The 19511-nt window shown below is 39.0% G+C and overlaps 1 protein-coding gene across 1 annotated transcript in view; it reads right to left on the bottom strand.

Annotated features, from left to right (window-relative positions):
- The window catches only part of NFIA (nuclear factor I A), a 406215-nt gene extending 390081 nt beyond the window's left edge, over positions 1–16134 (bottom strand). The window contains exons 1-3 of the mRNA XM_039380564.1: positions 16058–16134; positions 14865–14959; positions 12606–12677 (exon numbers count right to left, since the gene is read on the bottom strand). The gene's annotated coding sequence lies outside the window, so the exon portion shown is untranslated. The remainder of the gene's footprint in view (positions 1–12605; positions 12678–14864; positions 14960–16057) is intronic.
- Between the last annotated feature and the right edge of the window lie 3377 nt (positions 16135–19511).

Genomic DNA, 19511 nt, shown 5'->3' with positions numbered 1-19511 from the left:
AGCTGGGCTGTGTTTTGAGACTGGTGCAGCAGCCAGACAGAATCCTGACACCAGCTCAGCTATAAAATGTACTTGTAGGTCAAAGCTACAGAACAGTCTGTATCATGCTGATTGCTGTCTTTAGCGTTTCCCAGTGCAGATCTGTTCAATATATAAAAGTGCTAAATTACTGATCCTGGTTATGTTAAACTGAAGGCTGTAAAGACCATCTCATTATTCTGGTTAATTCTCCAAGGAAAAGAATAATCTTGGAATCCAGTTCTCCTACACATCTACCCAAAGGATAAAACAATCTGTTTGAAGGGATCCCAATTCATCCCTGTGTAGCTTTAGTCCCTGACTGCTATCTTTGACAGCTAATTCCTTCCCATTCTTTTCGTGTGTAGTTTAATCACGTAAAACTACACCGACACTTCTCAGATATTTCAAATACCCACTATTTTCTGGTTTGTCTCTTCTAATAATGAGTTGTAAATCCTAGCAGCTTTCCTGACAGACCTTGAAAGACTACTTGCATTTACAAGTCAGTCACCTATAATATCACTTGGATGTTATGGAGTCACTGCACGTTACTAAGATGGACCCTAATTATGAAGTTAAGACTCAGATCACAGTTACTTCAATATCCTGGATTAATCGGGATTCAGAGTCTGGAACTAGACTATGACAAAAAATATGGAATTTGAACCAGAGTCTTCACTGGGACAAAGAATGTTTGGATCTAGAACTTTTGTGTGTGAACCTTATGCTAATATCCACATTTTATTCACTTCAAAGAACGGCTCAGTGTAGCTGAATATTAAAAACATGGTCCTGTCAGAACAGAAGTGGAGCACACTGTGCAGCTGATACTCAGCTGACTTTTCTTTGTTCTTGTCTGTCAGTAACACCCATGAAATTCATATTTTAAAATAAATAAAAGGACAGAGAATAAAGACTAAATAACATGATCAGTGGAATAATCTAATAATCTTATGGTAATACTGGCAGTAACCATTGTTGTTTTAAAGCACAATGAACAGTGATTTTTTTATTAAAGCTGCATGGAAAAAATGCACACTCTGCTTCTTAAATATCTTAATGAAAATAGTTTTACTATCAGATACATCCCTTCCCAGTTGTCTGTGTATTGAGTAATACTAGAAACCAATTGCAAGGTAAGTAAATCAAAAGGAGACTTCTGATGAATGTCCAGAGGCAGTTCCTTATATTACATGTAGTGCCCCTATAATTAAAAAGTGTAGTCTAAATTCAAATATTGCATCAACTACCTGTTGACTTTATTAGATCAGTAGTTCTTTATTACCTCTTAGATTTTTGGGAGGCATCCATAAATATCTAAACCCCTGCTAAGAATATAAATCTGGAGGTGATGAACTCTATTTCATTACAGAGATTTATGCCTTTAACAAGAAAAGAGAATATTTGATATTAATAATAGAGGTCTTTGCAAATTTCCAGGGAGTTACTTGACTATATCATCTTGTGCAGTTACTCTATTCATACCCAATTTCATGTGCTTTTTAAAGACTGATCATTCATCTTTTCTATTTTGTTAAATAAGAGAGATTTCAGAAGTCATGTAACATCTCTCTCTGTGGGTATGTGCTCACATGTGAACAGTCATGTACACGGAGGGCAGTTTCTCCCAGTTTTGTACTCAGTGCCACACCAATCCACATCCAACTCTGTTTTCTCGTTTTTGTTTTTTTTCCCCAGTCAGTGTTTCCCCAGATGTCAGTGTTAGAAGTATCAAGCCCTACTCATGAATGTTGTGTGAAAAGAGACACAGCTACTGGCTTCCCCACTGCTGAAGGAACTAATTTTTGAGACTTATTTTACCTCCAGAAGTAGCTGAATGCCTGAACTATTTAGACTTAAACTATAGTGATGGGAACTAAATATAATTGTTTTACCAGATATTGGATTCTTTCCACATCTGGCACTAACATGTAGTGATGAAATGGGCAGGAAAAGAGGAATTAGAGGTAAAGAAAGGTAGGAATGGATATTCATTCCTAAAAGTATGCATCGAAGCATATGAGTACTATGTCCTTTTCACAGTATTTTCCACTGCCCCTTAGTTTCTTCCTAAAATGTAATTTGAGCAGGTGGCCAGAGAAGAAAAGAAGCAAACTCATGAGCAGTTAAAAACCACTTTGATCTCATTATTTCATATCTGGAAGTCCAATACTAAGCCACCAAATGTGGAAAAAAAATGGAAATGAAGTTTTTTTGACCTTTGTCCTTTGGACACCAGCTAGATCTTTTTTCCCCACTGTGACTGATAAGCATAGCAGAAAGGGAATGAAGACACGCCAAGCATGTCCGAGTTCTTCATTTGCAAACCTTCTGTTTCCTTCTGAGAAAGGGAGTAATCTCTGCATAATACATTATTAAACTGCAACTAACAAAAATGGTGCCTCCTTCCTGTCACACTTTACAGCAGGCCAAGGATGTGCAAATCATGAGACTATAGATTTATTTTTCCTTATTCCATTAAATATGTATTTGTGAGGGAAGTAGGCACAGCCAGGATTATTCCCTTAGAACAATTTCATAAATTGCACGTGTTCTGCACAGACTTTTAGGCACAGACTAAACATCTATCACTCCTTACTTAGATTTTTTTCCTCAGGTCTTTCATTTTATTTTCCTCTCTCCCCTGGGTTGTAAAAAGTTGAGCCATTTCCTCCATAAAAAAATCATCTTCCTAAAATAAGAAAATAGAAGCTTCTGACAACTGTATATCATTATGGTATTCAAGCTACATAAAATAATCCCAACATCTGTTTCTCTGTCAATTTTCCAAACTCTAACCTACTAATAATATGCTAGACGGATGGTAAAACCAACTATCACGCTATCTTCTGATTAAATAAATGCAAAGGGATGTGTGGCAGCTTTTGTGACAACACAGAATGTATGGAAAAAGATGCAAAAAGAATCACAACAACAAAAAAAGGAACATATGCCATCAACAAGCAAACATCAAAAGTAAACTCCAGAAAAATAATGTTAAGACCAGTAGTTTGTCAGAACAGATTTGACACGTTCTGTTTTTACAGTTACATCACTTACAAGATGGTTTCTTGCTGCTTTTGAAATCATGGCTGACCAACAATATAATTCTCTTTTTCTGAGTGTGCCTAATGCTTGGAAAGACTTTCTCTTGATCGGCCTTGACATTTCACTCTGGCTTCTTCCATCCTAGGACTGCTTGTTGTCAATGGGCAATCATTTTAGTGTTAGGAATTCTGCAGTGAAGGCTGTTGTCATCTCGTCATGCAAGAACATTAAGAATGTTCTATTGCATATGACTGTGACCTTGGTTAATGTTTAGGAAGCAATAGCTGGATTTGATTAAATAATTTTCCCTAACTATGTTGAAGCCTTAAATGAGACAGGAAGGAAAAAGAGACTGTCATAACTTCCATTGCTATGCCAGACTTGAAAAGGTCTTTCTTCTGCTCTGTGCAGGGAATGGGCCTAATGACTACAGGTACCTGAGAATGGCAAATTGAATCAAACTGGACATCCTGCTACTTTAATAGCCTGTCTCCAGAATCATAAAAGAACAGAACAAGTAGACACACAGACAGTGACAACCTTCTCCCAAGTTCTGACAAGTTGCATTGTATGAATTTCCAAAGCCAGAGTTGGTGTTCACATCTTTGCATGGAACAGCCCTTGCTGGACATTGCTTCTCTCTGTTTAAACAGTCGGGTTTTGAGTTGCCTTCTCCTTGTGGTTTCTACAGTTGTCTGGATGCTGCATCTTGGAAGAATTCATGTTATTATCCCTCTATCTTTTTTGTGCTATTTAATTTGAAAAAAGAAAGTGCAGCTGCCTCATTCCTCTTCATCGACTCTGCATCTCTAACTTTCAACTGATTTTAAATGCACATTCCCCTATAACCCTAATGCCTCCCTTTGTTTGTAACTGGCTTTATGAATGAAGGCACAGTGATTAAATTACAGTGATGACATGCCTGCATTGACTTCTCTGCTATGCATTGTGGAATATGACAGGGTTTGTTGTGTAAAGCCTCTCAGGCTATTAGTTGTCTGAAATAATCTTGTAAGAAAAGTTCACTTTTTAATGATAGAATTCTAAGCAGTGAAATGGAGCGGAGAACAGAAAAAAAACGGAATGAAGTACAAAACTTCTATGATAGAACACCTTCTAATTACAATAAGCCACTCTAGGGCTCAAATTATCAAATGATAATTTACACCTAGGTGATTTGACAGCACTCGGCCTTTGGCCTTCTGCCTAACAACACAATAGGCGTAAATCATTACCAAGTGATTCACACCCTGTCATGTCTTATTGCCTAATTAATTTGTCTAAAAGGCTTTCCATGAGAACTTACAGCAAATGCCTTTGTTGTACATCTTTTAGTATGGGGTCAGTACCTGCCCTCTCTGTCATTCTCAGTTCTCATTTCAGCCTGCTGTGGTTTAACAGGAAATTTTTGCTTTTACCACGCAGTCATTTAAATTGCTGCTTGCATTTTATGCTCTGTTCTTTTAGGTAAGTTCATCAGTTGATCAATGGCTACTGAGTTGAGTTAGGACTGCAGAGAGCCTAGAACTGATCTTATGGGTCACTGGAAAACTGCACTCAAGCAGTTAAAATGTTATTTTTATTAACTTGTAAGTGTATGTTTACTCAAGCAGGAATATCAACCCCATATATATAGTGTTAGAACAAGTAAAGCTATAGTGTTGAGGCAGACATCAAATATTTTGAATACAAATAATGTGCTGTGTACTCTTGCAATGATCCAGTCCCAAGCTCTGGTAGTGTTCTGGAGAATAATAAATCTAATGATACAAAAAAAGGAGTTAAACAAATTTATGGAGAATATAACTACTGATAGCCATTAGATAGGATGATCCAGCTGCAGCCTTGAGTCCTTACACTACAGTGGGAGGGATAGCAAGCCACCAATGTGCCTCCAGCACTTCTTAAAGGACAAATAATGATGAGCTGACTTCATGCCTACTCAAATATTTGATCTTTCTTGCTTTGACTGGCACCTAGAACTGAGAAAATATTTATTGAGAGCTTGGCTTGTTTTGATTTCACTTTACTGATTGTAGTTTTTTCATGATGAGATCATGATTTGTCCCAGATCTCTTCTCCTAGCTGAAGAGTAACTGGGCTGGAAAGTGTCCTCAAACTACTTCAAGCCATGGAACAGTCATAATTGGCCACGTGGAGGTTTTTAATATCTGTGCAGGTGAATGCATAATCAAATGCCAGTTCAATTAGCATTGTATTCTTGGATATATCTGCAATTCTTATTAGAAATTAGATTTTGGGATACCATCAATCTACCTCACAGCTCTTCCTTGATTGTTAATGTTAATAATATAAGTAACAAAGCAGTGATAGGAATGCAAAAAATAGGCACAAGACTACATTTAGCTTCCAAGAATCTTATTTCTCATTACTGAATTTTATCTTTGAAAATGAAAGTTCACTACCTGCAACTAAACACCTGCAAACTACATAAATTTACTTCACTTCTTTGACAAGCCGAGAAGGAACATCTGGGAAAAGCAAACCAGAATGTGAGCAGTTGGAAATTTGATTACAAGAGAATATAAATTGTTCCCTTACATAGAGTTTCCAAATTAAGACTATTTTCTGATAATACCCATATGAAATGTATTTTTTAATACTTAAAAATACAACTATTTCTTAATTCAAATCTCAGATGAACATCATCTAGCAAAAACTTACATTTTTTCTTGCCTATGTTCATTTACCCTGTCAATAACAGAGTTTTCATCTTTCCACTTACCTTAGACTGAGCTTCCTGATAAGACCATGAGTTTATATGTGTTTGGTCAAACTAAGGCAGTGATGTTGGATTTTGGCTCTCCCTATTTACAAGTGTTTGACTCTGAGTATGTAAGTGTGACTGGGACACATCTTCAGTTATCTTTCAGCAGATCAAGGCTCACTGTTATTGGCAGCCATTTGCTCCAGAGTCTCATGGGACACGGACAGCAAGTAAAATCCCCTCTTGATCCTGAAGATTTCTTGTTTACCACTTTGTCAGATATTTAACTTGTTTGGGACCTTGTATTTCAGGTAACCAATTCAATCAATGGTTTTAACAACTGTCATCTCATAGTTTTCTATCATATGTATTTGGTTCCTACAGTGCAGGAGAACATGACATGGAGGTGGAAGATGCCTACACTTTCTAAGAAGCCAGGTGAGCAGGTCATCTATTGTACCACTTAAATAACCTTAATAACCTTTCTGAACACTAACCAGCCCAAATGACCTGCTATGCTCAAGAGAGGCATTCCAGTTTACCAGGATTAACTGTTTAGCCCAAAGGAGGGCCAGGCCATGCAAATACAGAATATTGGATACAACAGACAAGCCCAACAGTGATTATTTCAAAGGTGGTTGCATGGAGATCTAGCAGTTCCTTTCATTCTTTTTATTTTTAAAAAGGGAATTAATTAAGTATCATTTCATCCCTCACAACTGTTGGAAAAGTACCCATGAATCCGGCTATCAAGTTAAAAGAAACTTTATGGGGACTACCCAGAATCTGTCCCTGGTTATCCGGGGCAACAGAACCTCAGTGAAAGATTTTCTTTCTTTCTTGTTTTTGTCTTAAACTTTAAAAGGCAGATCGAGCTCTTTAAGCACTTAGGCAGCTACCCAGATACTGGCTTGCTCTGTCAGCTTGGCCCACACTCTCTGGCTTCCCTTATCTTAATGCTGAACTCTTTACCAGTAGCGTTGAGTTCTCAAACCATAGGTCCACAGAAAATAGCAGGTAGATGCATATATCTCCTGTTCAGGAGATAATTATCCTTGACCTTAAAAAGTATATTGGAAGGTAACGCTAATTGCAGGAACTTACTTATTTTCCTTCTGAAACCCTGGTTCTTGCTAATTTCTGCTCACTTCTCAGAATGTTCTAATACAAAGCAATAAATGCTTTTACTAGCTTTGCCTGGTAAAAGAAGCATCTCTGCTATTTAACAACACTATCTCGAAAACAACCTCAGAGTGGCAGTTTTCTTTATTCTGTTTCTGAATTCAGATGACCCTTATTTTGCAAGTGTACTGACTCAACCAAAAAAAAAAAAGGGAATTAAAACAAAGCAGTCTATATTGAAAAGTGGAAGATGACAATTTATTTAAATTTGAGAACAGGGCTGTTTCTACTCATTAGGCCAAATTTTATTGTCATTACACCTGGCAAGCTAGTCAAAGGCAGTATGACTGTAGAACTGCAATTGAATTTCACAGGAGTGACATGGCACAGTCAGACAGATTAGCTTGTAAATCCTCTGTAAAGGCCATATGCACGGCAGTGAAAAAATATTTTTAAGAATGTCAAATCAGAGTGCAATGTTTGAGCAATAAGAGGGCCTCCCTAATTTTTTCAGTTTGAACAAAAATTCTGGATTAGAAGGGCTCTCTAAGATTCATCAAACCTTTGGAGCTCGTTTCCTGCATTAGGACTCAGGACACCTGAAAGTTTACAAGGAAGCCTTGCAGAAGAGACAATTCATGCAGCATAACCCACATGTGACATGAGAGCTCAGCCTGACCTCTGAATCACATCCTGATCTCTGTCCCCAGGACTGCCTGAGACCTGCTCACTTTTGAATAGGAGATTTATCCAAAGGTTTATGATAAGTGTTTCTCCTGCTCTTCCATTCTATTCTTTCTCACTGCAGTTAATATCATTGTAGAAATAGAAACTGTAAAGAGTTCAGTGAAAGAAAATGCTTTACAAGCACCTCTAAATTGTGATTATACCAAATTTGCATGCCTGCCATCTGCACATAAAACCCTGCCTTTGCTCCAGCAAAGCTTCCTTGCTGAACTCACAGTCTCTAGATCCTCACAGCTCTGCCCCACTGCACAGTTCTCTATGGAAACATGGACAGTAGGGATAGAGGCAGCTGCGCGTGTCCATCTGAAGGCAGAATGCACCCTTAAGCTTTAATAATAATACTATTGGCAATATGTAACATTTAAATAAGCCTTTTCATCTTCAAAGCCCTCTGTAGGCACAGGGATTCACCCAGCATCTCTCTGGTGTGGATATTATTAGCATCCTTTTACAGAAGCAGCCGGGGAACAAAGAAAAACAACGAAATTTGCCCAGGGCCAGTGGCGGGATCACTAGCAGGCAGATTATTGTGAATTGCCATTACCTGAGACCTTCCTTTAGGGATCATTTGAAAAAATAATATAGGAATACGTGTTCAAAGAACCACAGAGTGCTGACACTGTTTGTATGATGCTGCTCTTTCCAAAGAATTTACAGAGACATATCCCAGCCATTAGCCTAACAAGAGAAAGAGAGGGAAACTTGGTGAAAGTCATGCAGAATTCTCCTGTTGGTAGTTCAGTGTTGCTCAGTATTGTGATGTAGATTTGATTGATTTGTTGCAGAGAAGTGCAGCACACTGCAGGGAAAGTGAAATATCACCTGGGGTTCGCTCCACTGTAAATTGATTTAAACCACACTGAATTAAACTGCAGCAACCTAGAGGCTTCGGATCAAGCCACCCTTTATAAATACATGACCAATCTTTTTATTTTTAAGGGATCCTGTTTTCACAGGAGCAGATTCCTTTGCTGAAATGCAAGAGTATCATAATCTATATTACAGTAGCTGAAATACTAATGCACTGTGTCCTGGATTGTACCTCCCTCAGAAACATGACATGTTTTTGATCTAAGCTTTGGGGAATAATGTGGACAAAAAGCCTTTTCAAAAGCAGAGAATAAAAATGGTCTTATTTGAAATTTGAGTATAACAGCTGAAAAAAGCACCACCCTCATCTTTATTAGCCTGCTATTCAATCCACATGAAGTGAAGACATTGTAACGCTGCTTTTATCACCCCACTGGAAGTGGAGTGGTAATAAATGGAAAGAAACACATTACACGCTATCCAAGAGACCTGATCCTGAACTGCACTGAGCTTCTTATTCCAAGCCAGGAGTCCTTTTAGCTCTCCTTGACCTCAGTGAGAAATCTGGGCTCTCCAGAGCTGATGCACAGTATTCTTTATTCTTACAACTCTGGGATAGGTGTACTGAAAAATAGATTTAAAGGGAACACAAAATGTATTTGCTCTTTTTTTTTTTTTTTTGTTCTTACATCTCATCTTAACATAGTATATCTGGCAACATAAAGGTATGGCAGCTGAACACTATGTGAAATATAAAAATCATGTCTATTTTGTCTAGAATCTGTAAATTGTATAAGGTTAAGGATATTCTGCAGGAAAGAAGCACATTAACCTTCCAGAAATGGATTTGTGCCTGTATTTTCCTATTTTAAAAAGTGTCTTTAACACAGCCTTCAAAGTTGTTTATGTGGATAAACACAGAGAAGGCATGTAGCCCTCCCTCAGTATAATACTGACTGGAAAAATACTGATTTTGTTTTTCTTAAGAAACAATAGCAAACGCTAGAAATCTTATCATCCAGTGTGCTGTTGATTTTTCTCTTTTCCTTTATTTATAGGAGACAGCTATAGGCATACCACTCACTCTCTAATATTCCTACAGAAACAGCAACCATCTGGGTGCTGGGGTGGGTGCACCAAGCCCTAGGGTGCCTTTAGCCAGTTCACTTGGAATCTCGAGTCTGTCCTCTCCTATCACCCAGCAGCAATGGAACATTTGTTCCCTGAAGGGCCGGCACGCTGCCAGCAGCAGGTGTTAGGCTGTCCTCTGGGATGAAGGCAGCAGGCAGGAGCACTGATGTGTGCCTATGACAAGATGTTGCAAATCTGCTCTCATAGCGACGGTGACAGCATCTGGGACAGTGTTGTGAGTCACCATTCTGTAACCATTAAAAACCAGTTGCCGTTCCTTTCATAATAATAAATTAAAATATCATTCCAGAGTGTGCTGGTCTCAGGAAGGAAATTAAAGAAGGCATGTACGGATAAACACATGTGTGTGCACTGGCACACACATGGCATTACGGGGTGTATTATCCAATCGTGTTCAAGTGACTGTGCCTTAAATTAACAGGTACAGCTGATTGAAAGGATAGGGTTGTGGCTGCTATTCAAACTGCACTTTTAGATTTTCTTTAAGGAAATAACAGTAAAAGAAAAATGTTTAAGAGTCAGTAAAAAAAGTTACAAACACTATCCTTTTAAATTAATGATTTTATAATTAATAGATAATTCTTACACAGTTGCACATATTAAGTCCAGATTCCTAAATCACTTCAGTTTTAGATTTTATTTACATAGGCTGAACTTATGCCTCTTCTGACTAAATTGAAAGCTTAGCAGGGTATGTGGCATTTTACAAGAAGAGGATTTATATAAATATCTGCATGGAAACAATAATAGATTAGCTGCCTCTTTCCAAAATGCCTGTTTTGAAAATGCTTGCATAGATCTGTAGGCAGGTGCACAGATATTGTTTCCACGACCTCTTCCCACAGAGATCATATTCTTCTACTTCGGTTTATACGGGATTTGAATATGGATAAAGCACATTTCTAAAATTCGCCAACAAGCCATACAGCAAATATCCAAATAATGCTCTCCCTTGATTTTGCTGGAGTCTTGTTTCAGCCTGGTATGCTTATCTTTCAAGCCATCTAAATCCAAGACCTTCCATCTTATTGACCTTTATTGAATATAACGCATGGGATTGACGAACACAAAGACAGGGCCTCTCTTTGACCGGTGGTGGGTTGTCAGCAAGGCCACTGCTTTAATTTGGGTTGAACCCGCCCCAGTCCAGATCAATGCCAGAGCTGTTAATGATGTCAACAGAGCCAGGATTTCACCCTTGGCTTCCACACTTACAATGGTCAGCTTCATTGTGATGCAGCTTTATAAGCAGGGCTTATCAAGATGAGGGGCTTCAGAAAGAGAGAACTCATATGAGGGTCAATGCCTCAAGTCATATTAAGTGCAACACAGCTTAGCCCAAGTACTTAGTGTTTTAGTGCTTCCCCTCCACTCATGCTCAGTCTTCACTCGGTTTAACAATCTGGGTGGTTGTTCACTGATTTTAGTCCACCAAGTAAGTAATTTTCCCACTTGCTTCCCTTTTAGTCTTTCCCAGAAGCTCCATTTTTGCTGGTTTGCCTAATAATATTTCATTCATTGCTGAAGACCAGATACCTTGGCTATCTATCACCAGATTTTAGTGAAAAATGAGTTATTTCTTCAAGGACAGAAGAAAAATCAGTTTTAAATGGTCCCTCTTGTGGAAATGTATTTTACTTTTTACCTTCCCTGTTTCATCTCCATGTTTTTAAATCAAAATTTTTTCTATTTTTTTTCCTCACAAATGAAGTGTGCAAAAGAGAACCAGGTGGGCTTTTTATGGTAGTTTTGAAGAAAACAAAATATTTTTTTGGGAGAACAGATTTGGTCAATAATTGGGTAAAAATATGCAGAAAGTATTGTAAATGGCAAACCATATTTTTCTGGTCTTTTTCAAAATAAAAATGTCTAATTTCAGGAATGCTGACACTTTTTGGTTAAGAATTTTCTGTCAGAGCAAGTATTTGTCATTTAAAATTTGACCTGAACCTATAATAAGACAAGACTCTCAAGGAATTGTAAGTGATATAAAAAAGGAGGGGGGAGAATTAATTTACATTTGAATGTTAAATTCAGGGATGATGCAGAGCACATTTTTTTAATTTTTATTTTGTGATGGAATTTTTTGCAACTTAAGGCAAATACAGGAAACCAGAGAGCTGACTACAGTGACACGATCAAACAACACCCCTCACCACACACTAAACTCTTCTGTTACCTGTAATACTACTACATACTGTCAGATATTGCTCTACAGTTATTACAGTGTTTTCAGTATAAACACCAAGTAAGACAGAAAATAAACTTACTTTTGAAAGGGAAGAGAGTCAGAAAATAGACAAAATTAAGTGCAGCTTTGAAACTCTCCTGATTTTTTTAGGATTAGCTGCTGGGTCTGTGTTTAGCGACATAACAACCCCAAATCCAAAAGGTGCCAATTACATCACCCCCTTGACCTCTGCTAAAGCCTGGTGACAAGCACTCTCAACTCACAGTTCTTTTGATATTTTTAGGTAAATGTTGAAGTTTTCCCTCATTCTCCCACATATTCACTCACCTGCTGTGTGTTTAAGATCAGATTTTCGAAGTCAGGCATATGAATTTGTGCAGGTACATCTGCACACATCAACATTTGAAAATCCAGCCCACAGTTCAAATGAAAAAAAAAAATCAGAATTCTATTCCCATGTGAGTTCTACAAATGCCTCTGAGAAAGCCAAATCATTTATTGAAATGTTTGACAAAGAAACCACATACTTTGTTGTTTCGATGCATTAGATAAGGGTCTACTTTTTTTGGAAGAAAAAGCCTTCGCTGTAAATCAGCAGCATGAAGAATTAAACATGAAAACAAAAGCATATTATTTAAAGAACAGCCTGTTCCCTAAACTGTTACTGTGCTTGGTGCCAAACCACATTTTGTGATATATCATGTACAACCTCCTCTTGCATGTTTTACTGTTATGCTTTATATGACTTGGAGTGAGAAAACCCTGATAGTTCTGCCGTAGACTTACCACAGCCATCAAAGACAGGTCCACTCACAGAGCTGCATCACAACATGACAACTTCCTCCTGGGATGATGACTCTAAAAGAGGTGGAAAAGTGTTTGTTTACTTGGCAATATGTATGAAAATCTGAAATGACTTGAAATGTAAATTAAGAGTGGATCTGTTACCCTTCATGAAACACTTGGTGGACGCAGGATGACAGTGACCTTGCTGCAAAGTGCAACACACACAAAGTAGGGCCACTTCATTCTCACACAGGCCTAGAAATAGAGAGCAACCTAAACCTGAATGTGAATTTACAGTATATAAACCATTATTATCATAGTATGCAGGCATATACCTGTAGAGGTAAATGTTAAATAGTTTATTTCACACAGGGCTATGTTATATTTAATTTACAATGGAGTAACAACAAGCACACAGGCAACTACTGCAGAGCATCTCATGTCCAACTTCCTGCTTAAATATATGTTGGGATGTTTTAGTTATATGCCTTTATCCCCCATCACTACTCTAACCCATTATCAAAATTCATCCTGATTAATTTTCCAAGACATACCTGAGACGACAAGCCTAACTTTCCATACTGTGGTAGAGAGAAGGGTTCAGCAACCTTTTATAGATCTTGTTTCTAGTCTCTCACTGATAAAATCCTAAACCAGAGACACTCACAGGATAGAAAAAAAACAGGTCTGACAAGTTAGCAAGGGAAAAAAAGGACTGGAGCTGGCTATGGAAAGAGTGTAAGGAGTGAAACCTGCAATAGGAAGCCAATGGGGACAGCACGTGTAGAAGGGGCTGTTAACTGCTCCATTAGCTCAGGTAGAGTGGTCCAAGATATGGTACAAAAGGTCCTAGACTCAGGAGTGACCCAGAGGGATGTCAGTGTGATGCAAGATCTGTTTTCCATTTTATTTATGATCCTTTTAGAAAGATGACAGGCAGGAACTATACTAAAATTATACATCTTTCAATGCCAAGGACTTATGGGAAAAGAGATTACAGAATCAATGTTATTCCTTCAGCTGAAATTGAACTCACTCTGTTCATATGCATTATATCTTTAATAACATAATTGCACGATGCTTTTTTTCTACAACTCTCTTGCCTTACTCCTTGCATAGTTCTGACCTACACTGAGATGAACCAGGGTTGAGTAGCGAAGTAGAATCTTCTGGATCTTCACATATTGAGAAACTAGAGGTAATAAATGAGGTAGATATTCTTTGGAGTTACAAGAGAGTTAAATCCACTTAAGGCTGAGATCTAGACTCTCTAAGTACCATTACTAGAGTCGGCATGTGGTGATGGACAAATCACATAGTCAATGATATATGGTCACTTATATGTATCTCATTTTCAGGGGGCCCAAATTGATAGTCAAGGGTTAGAAATACTGAAGTGCTGAACTAGCTGAAGGTGAGGACATAAAGGGCCATGCCAGGAACATGTAAAGTTTAACTTAGTATTTCCATAAAACACTTATAATAAACTCAAATATCAGTAAAAAAGAAGTATCAACTATGAGTATATTGAAAGATGTAATTTTTTTAGAGACACTGAAAATAGAAAGAAGCCTGAATCTAAAATTCTCTTTTATACATATTATTACTGTGAATTTAGTGGATTCAAAGGAGTAAAATGACTCAGTTTAATAACTCACTAATGTCATTTAGGTCATCCAACTGCATTTTATTAAAATAATGGTCATAAGAACACATTTTTCTGCAGTTAGCCCAAATTAGTGTATTAATATGAAAATCTAATGTTAAATATTCTAAAATAATTATGATTTAACATTAGCATGCTTTATTTTTTCTTTTTGTACCTCATTTCCCTTCACCTTCCGGTGGTATAACAAAAATAAATTAAATTTTGTTTGTCATATATATAAACGTGACTGTAAAGAGTGCTGTAGAAAGCTGAAGAGGAAATTAATAACTCAGGGCAGTAAACAAGGCCTGGGACCACACAGTGAACTGTGAGGAGAAACAGAAGTTTTTTTGTCCCATCTATCTTATATGTGAATAAAAAACCACACAGGCAAGTAAATGTAGCATAATGCATAGACAGAAGTAGTGCAGTCTTAATTTCAACTTTCTAATGTTTCAACCTTTGAAGTCCCCAGTCCTTTTAACATTCCTTAAATGTTATTTCACTGTAATTACTGTGTTTGCAATGAGAGGTTTTTTTTCTCCCCCAAATGGAGTTATTTAGTATCAGTCCAGGAGGCTCTGGGAAAGGGAGAAAGGATTGTAGCTTACCTGTTTCAAATCCTTTGCACACATGGCAGATAATTTTGACCAAACTGGAAGATTTTTCCTTGAAATTTTTCATTCCAGAAGAAAGAAGTCTTCACCTGTAGGAAAACGCAGAGAAGAGCTGCTGTGGCAGTTTATTCCTGAGATTATTCCGGGATGTGCTGCCCAGTCCCTTACCTTGGGCAGGGTCATGGTGGAGCACATCCAGCTCAAGAGGGAGGCAAGTGCGTGTCACACAAGAGCGGATGAGCAAAACCTTATGGTTTATGAGACAGTTTCGGTGAACTGTGTTTATATTATGGTTGGGCAAAGGTGCAAGCTTTGTGCTTTTTTTTTTCCCTAAAAAGGGAAAACCACAGAAAGAAACGGAGATGAAAAGGAAACAAGTAAACAAATGTGGTTTTACAGAAACTGAGGGACAATTTATCCTCAGCACAGCAAGCGAAAACTTGGAAAACATTTGGAAAAGTCAGAAAACAAGTTAAAGTTGGTTGGCAGACTCTGACAGAGCTGACAGCTAAAACTACCCCTGGCATATTGACAACAGTGTGGCATCAATCTGTGTGTAACAACCTATCCTTGAAAAACTCCATCCTGGATTTAAGCTAGCACTTCCTAACCTTTTCTCTACCCAGCCTCCAAGCTGCGGTGTGGAAAAAGTTTTCAGACATGACTTTTAACTCGTTTACGAGCAGGGGCCGGTGCTCCCCCTCAGACCGCCATCATGGCGACTGCCTCAGCCCTGCTCCCTCAGGGACTCGTCTCCCTCCCTCACGCTGCACTGGTCAGCATAGACACCCTCCTCAGCTGCCTGCTCACCTCTTGTCTGGGGTCTTGTACCTACTCCACATTCCCACTTTCTTTATTCAGGACATTATTCTGTTCCCTAAAGCATGGCCATGGCAGAAAGATGAGGAGCCTCGTGGCTTCCCTTGTTGCAACCCATTCCACTGCAGGCTGTGTGCTGCCTGAGGGGGCCCTGAGCACCCTTCCTCACAAGGTTATTAATTATTGCTGCAAGGTTGTTATACATCTGCAGTACTTGTCTACACAAGTGTAGGGCTGTGTCTGCTGGCACCTGACTGTGCTGGAGGAGGAAGCAGCCACAGGGTTTTTCCTGCTACGGCTGCTGGTGGGACGGATGGGATTGTCACCTTCTGTCCTTAAAAGCCACAAATGTGATTCTTAGGACTGACCCAGTACTTTTCTGGCAGCATAAAACCTGGAGGAAAGGAAGCTGAAGGAAGACCACCTTGCTCTCTACACCTCCCTGAGAGGAGGGTGGAGCCAGGTTTGGGCGTCGGACTCTTCTCCCAGTGAAAGAGGAACCAGACAAGAGGAAGCAGCTTAAAGATGCACCAGGTGAGGTTGAGATTGGATATTAGGGAAAATTTCTTTATCAAAAGGGTTGTCAAGTTCTTGCACAGGCTGCCCAGGATGGTGATGAAGTCCCTATCCCTGGAGGGATTTAAAAGATGTGTGTGGATGTGGTACTTGGGGGCACTGGTTAGTGGTGGGCTTGGCAGTGCTGAGGGGACATTTGGACTCAGTGGTCTGACAGTGCTTTTCTAAATTCAGCGATTCTGTGATTTTATGATTGTGATGTAGGAAGTAGAAAGTAGTTACAGTAAAGTCTGAGCTGAGGCCCAGCAGCAGCTGAGTTGTATGGAGGTTTGAGGTGCAGACCCCCTCACCGTGTTACACTGCTGTCTATTGTTGCATGAAGCTATATAAATGAATGCCATGATACCACTTTCTGGGCAATTTCCAGCTGCATCCACTGTTTGCTGGTGATGCTTAAGGCATCCATATCTCTGTAAAGCTGTATGGGCATGCTCTGCCTCTTAGCAAGCTACTGACTATCAGATCTCACCTGAGGTGTGGTGGTAGCAATAGGTATGATCATCCTCTATCACCTGCAGCTTCAGTCTCAAGAAAAGTGGGTTTAAAAGGTTGTTTTCATGCAACAAGCTCACGTACTGCCATATAAGATGTCATGGAAGTTCTTTCCATGTTATTACTACACCTTAAAAATAACCTTCTGTTTTGAGACCTCTTGGTGTTCTCAGATTATCTGTATTTATACAGTTCTTGTGGTCCTAAGATCCCTATGTGTTTAGCTGGATGATACACAGATAGCCTGAGTTGTCAGTCACTCTCTCCATCGCTCGAGAGCCTCACCTCACTTCTATAGACAGCTTTATATAATATCCCCAAGTGATTCAGCTCGAACACCTTGAATACATCAAAGATATCCGTATGTAAGATGTCAGCTTCTATGAGGATGCAGCCAAAGGTTGCCCTGCACAGCTCATATGCAGGTTATGATGACTATACTATTTTGATTATAAAAGAAAGCTGTGCTTTCTCACTCGTGGTATGCCCAGCTATCATTTGCTGCCTCATGCCACATTGAGGTTGATACTTAGCAACTGGGGGGGGGGGGGAAGTGAATTGCTAACATCTGTTTTATCATTTTTTGGTGAATGAAAAACCAAACAGAGACCTTACTTTTGCCTCGATCATTCAAAACAATGAAGTTTACACAGACTTGATGCCATCATGTGTTGCATTTCTAGCAAACCAACTTAACAAATTATTTTAAAGATAATGCTAAAAGAAAAAAAAGCTCATATATACTGTCACATAGACAACCTGTAATCCAGCCCAGCAGATTGCAGACTTTGGACACTTGGCTTTTATGTCTTTGGTCACTGTATTCCACTTGAGGAAATCTATCAGAAAACTGAAGATTGCTTTTCTTTCATATTTCTCATGTGCTACAGCCATGTGAATAGTGGGTCTGTTTGGTTCCCAACTGCAAAAACAAATAAAAATTCCATCTTTAACACTTAGGAAACTGTCTATTTTTAGTTTGGTTTCCTATGGAAACAAGGCATCTGTGATCAGGCTGTCTCTGTGCATGTATCTGTCCTTGTGTACCCCCTAATAATTTTTGAATCTAGTGGCCTTTTCCAACCCAGTGTGATGAAACGACAGAAGTTTCAGGGTAACTGGGTTCGAACAAATTTCCAAAAATAAGGAGCTAGACAGATGAAAAAAAATGTTGATGTTGCACAGCTGAGGGAAAGGTGCAGCATGAACTTATACATTATGAGACTCCGGAGAATCTATGGAGGTGAGAGCTGCAGTAAATAACAGGGCTATATGGAAAAGCTTCAGTCCAAGGTCATGCTTTTATGCACCTTAAGTTCATAAGACACCAGGTTTAATTCATTCCACTGCTCACACCATTATTAGTTTAATACTTGCAGTGGTCTCCCTTCACAGTCAGAAGATTAGAATTCTCCCCTTTCCCCATAACCAGCAAAGAATCTGGCCCCAGATGTTTTCAGATTTGACCTGTCATTGGGGTCAGAGGATCAGGATCATGAGATACTGGTCTATGAAATTAAAGCTACTCAAATGGTGTAGACTTCCATATCAGAAAGCTTCAGGGAATGCCTGGAAGCAAGATGTCTTTGGGAATTAACCAGTGAGCCCTTCAAGGAGAAGAAAATAATGTAGAACTCAGCTCTCCTTTTTATCAGGCAACTAAAATATGTGAACAAATTAAGAAATAACTGTTAAGGATGTGTTGGTTTGGGGATAATGAAGAGAAGAAATGGGAACAGCAGCTGAATAAACTTTGGTATGGAAGATTTGCTAACTTAGATTATTTTGTTAATTTTTAGTTGAATCGATCCCCTACTCTGTCTTTAGTCTTCTCAAGGTTGTCCAGAGCTGGAAAACAAACAGCTGAAAGAAGTGTCTTTTGGGGTAAGGAAACTGGAACATAACACAGAATAGTTACTACTACATGTGTGAAGCTGACTTAGACTGCAGACTGAGAGATGTTACAGCTGACCTAGTGCAGGTTCACTCTGGAACTGGTGTCTCTGAGGCAAGAAGGGAAAGACACTCCTTCTTCTCTGTGAGCTGTATCTGAATCTGTACAGATACATTTCTGCAGGCTTTCATCCAAATTAATAAACTCTATCCCCGAGGCAGTTGCTTGTGGATCTGTGTTGTGTAAGTACTGTGTAGAGACTTAGTGGCCCAAGCTGGTGCTTGCTTGTAGCTCTCTGCACTGTGCCCTGTTGTGCAGAAGCACATAACCTGACCTACTAGGAGCTGTGGGTGTAGACAGTGTGATATGGGAAGTTAACCAGGCTGGCAAACTGGGGAGAACTGCAGCTCCCACTTTCCCTGGAGACCAAAAGTTTTTCAAACCCTGCTAAGGTCTGCAGAGAAATTTCAGCTGATTTGTAGCTTTTTTCCATTTTCTAGGCTTATAAGAACTCAACATCCTGGGAGATAAGCCTTTCAGTATGGAAACAGTCTTTCTAACAAAAAATATTCTGGCTCTAGAGGTGCTTCCTTACAGCTCTGACAGAGACCTCTGACAGAGGCCTAATCTCTCTTCCTGTGGTGGTCACAGAACCTTGGATGGATGGAGTTGACAAGGACATTTATCCTCACCATAGTAGTCTGAGGAGGAGGTCCCACAAAGTAAATATTTTGGATTTTCGCTAGAGTAATATTACAATTGCCATTTCTATCATGTTGCAATCTGCTGTAGCTTCATCCTGCTCTGTGTAATATGCTATCAAAATCAGTTCTGCTGCTTATTTACCACTGCATGGACAT

The sequence above is a fragment of the Pipra filicauda genome, unplaced genomic scaffold (assembly GCF_003945595.2).
Source record: "Pipra filicauda isolate LSUMZ 115617 unplaced genomic scaffold, ASM394559v2 scaffold19_size4547281_pilon, whole genome shotgun sequence".
Taxonomy (NCBI): domain Eukaryota; kingdom Metazoa; phylum Chordata; class Aves; order Passeriformes; family Pipridae; genus Pipra; species Pipra filicauda.
This window is presented reverse-complemented; position numbering and strand designations above follow the sequence as displayed.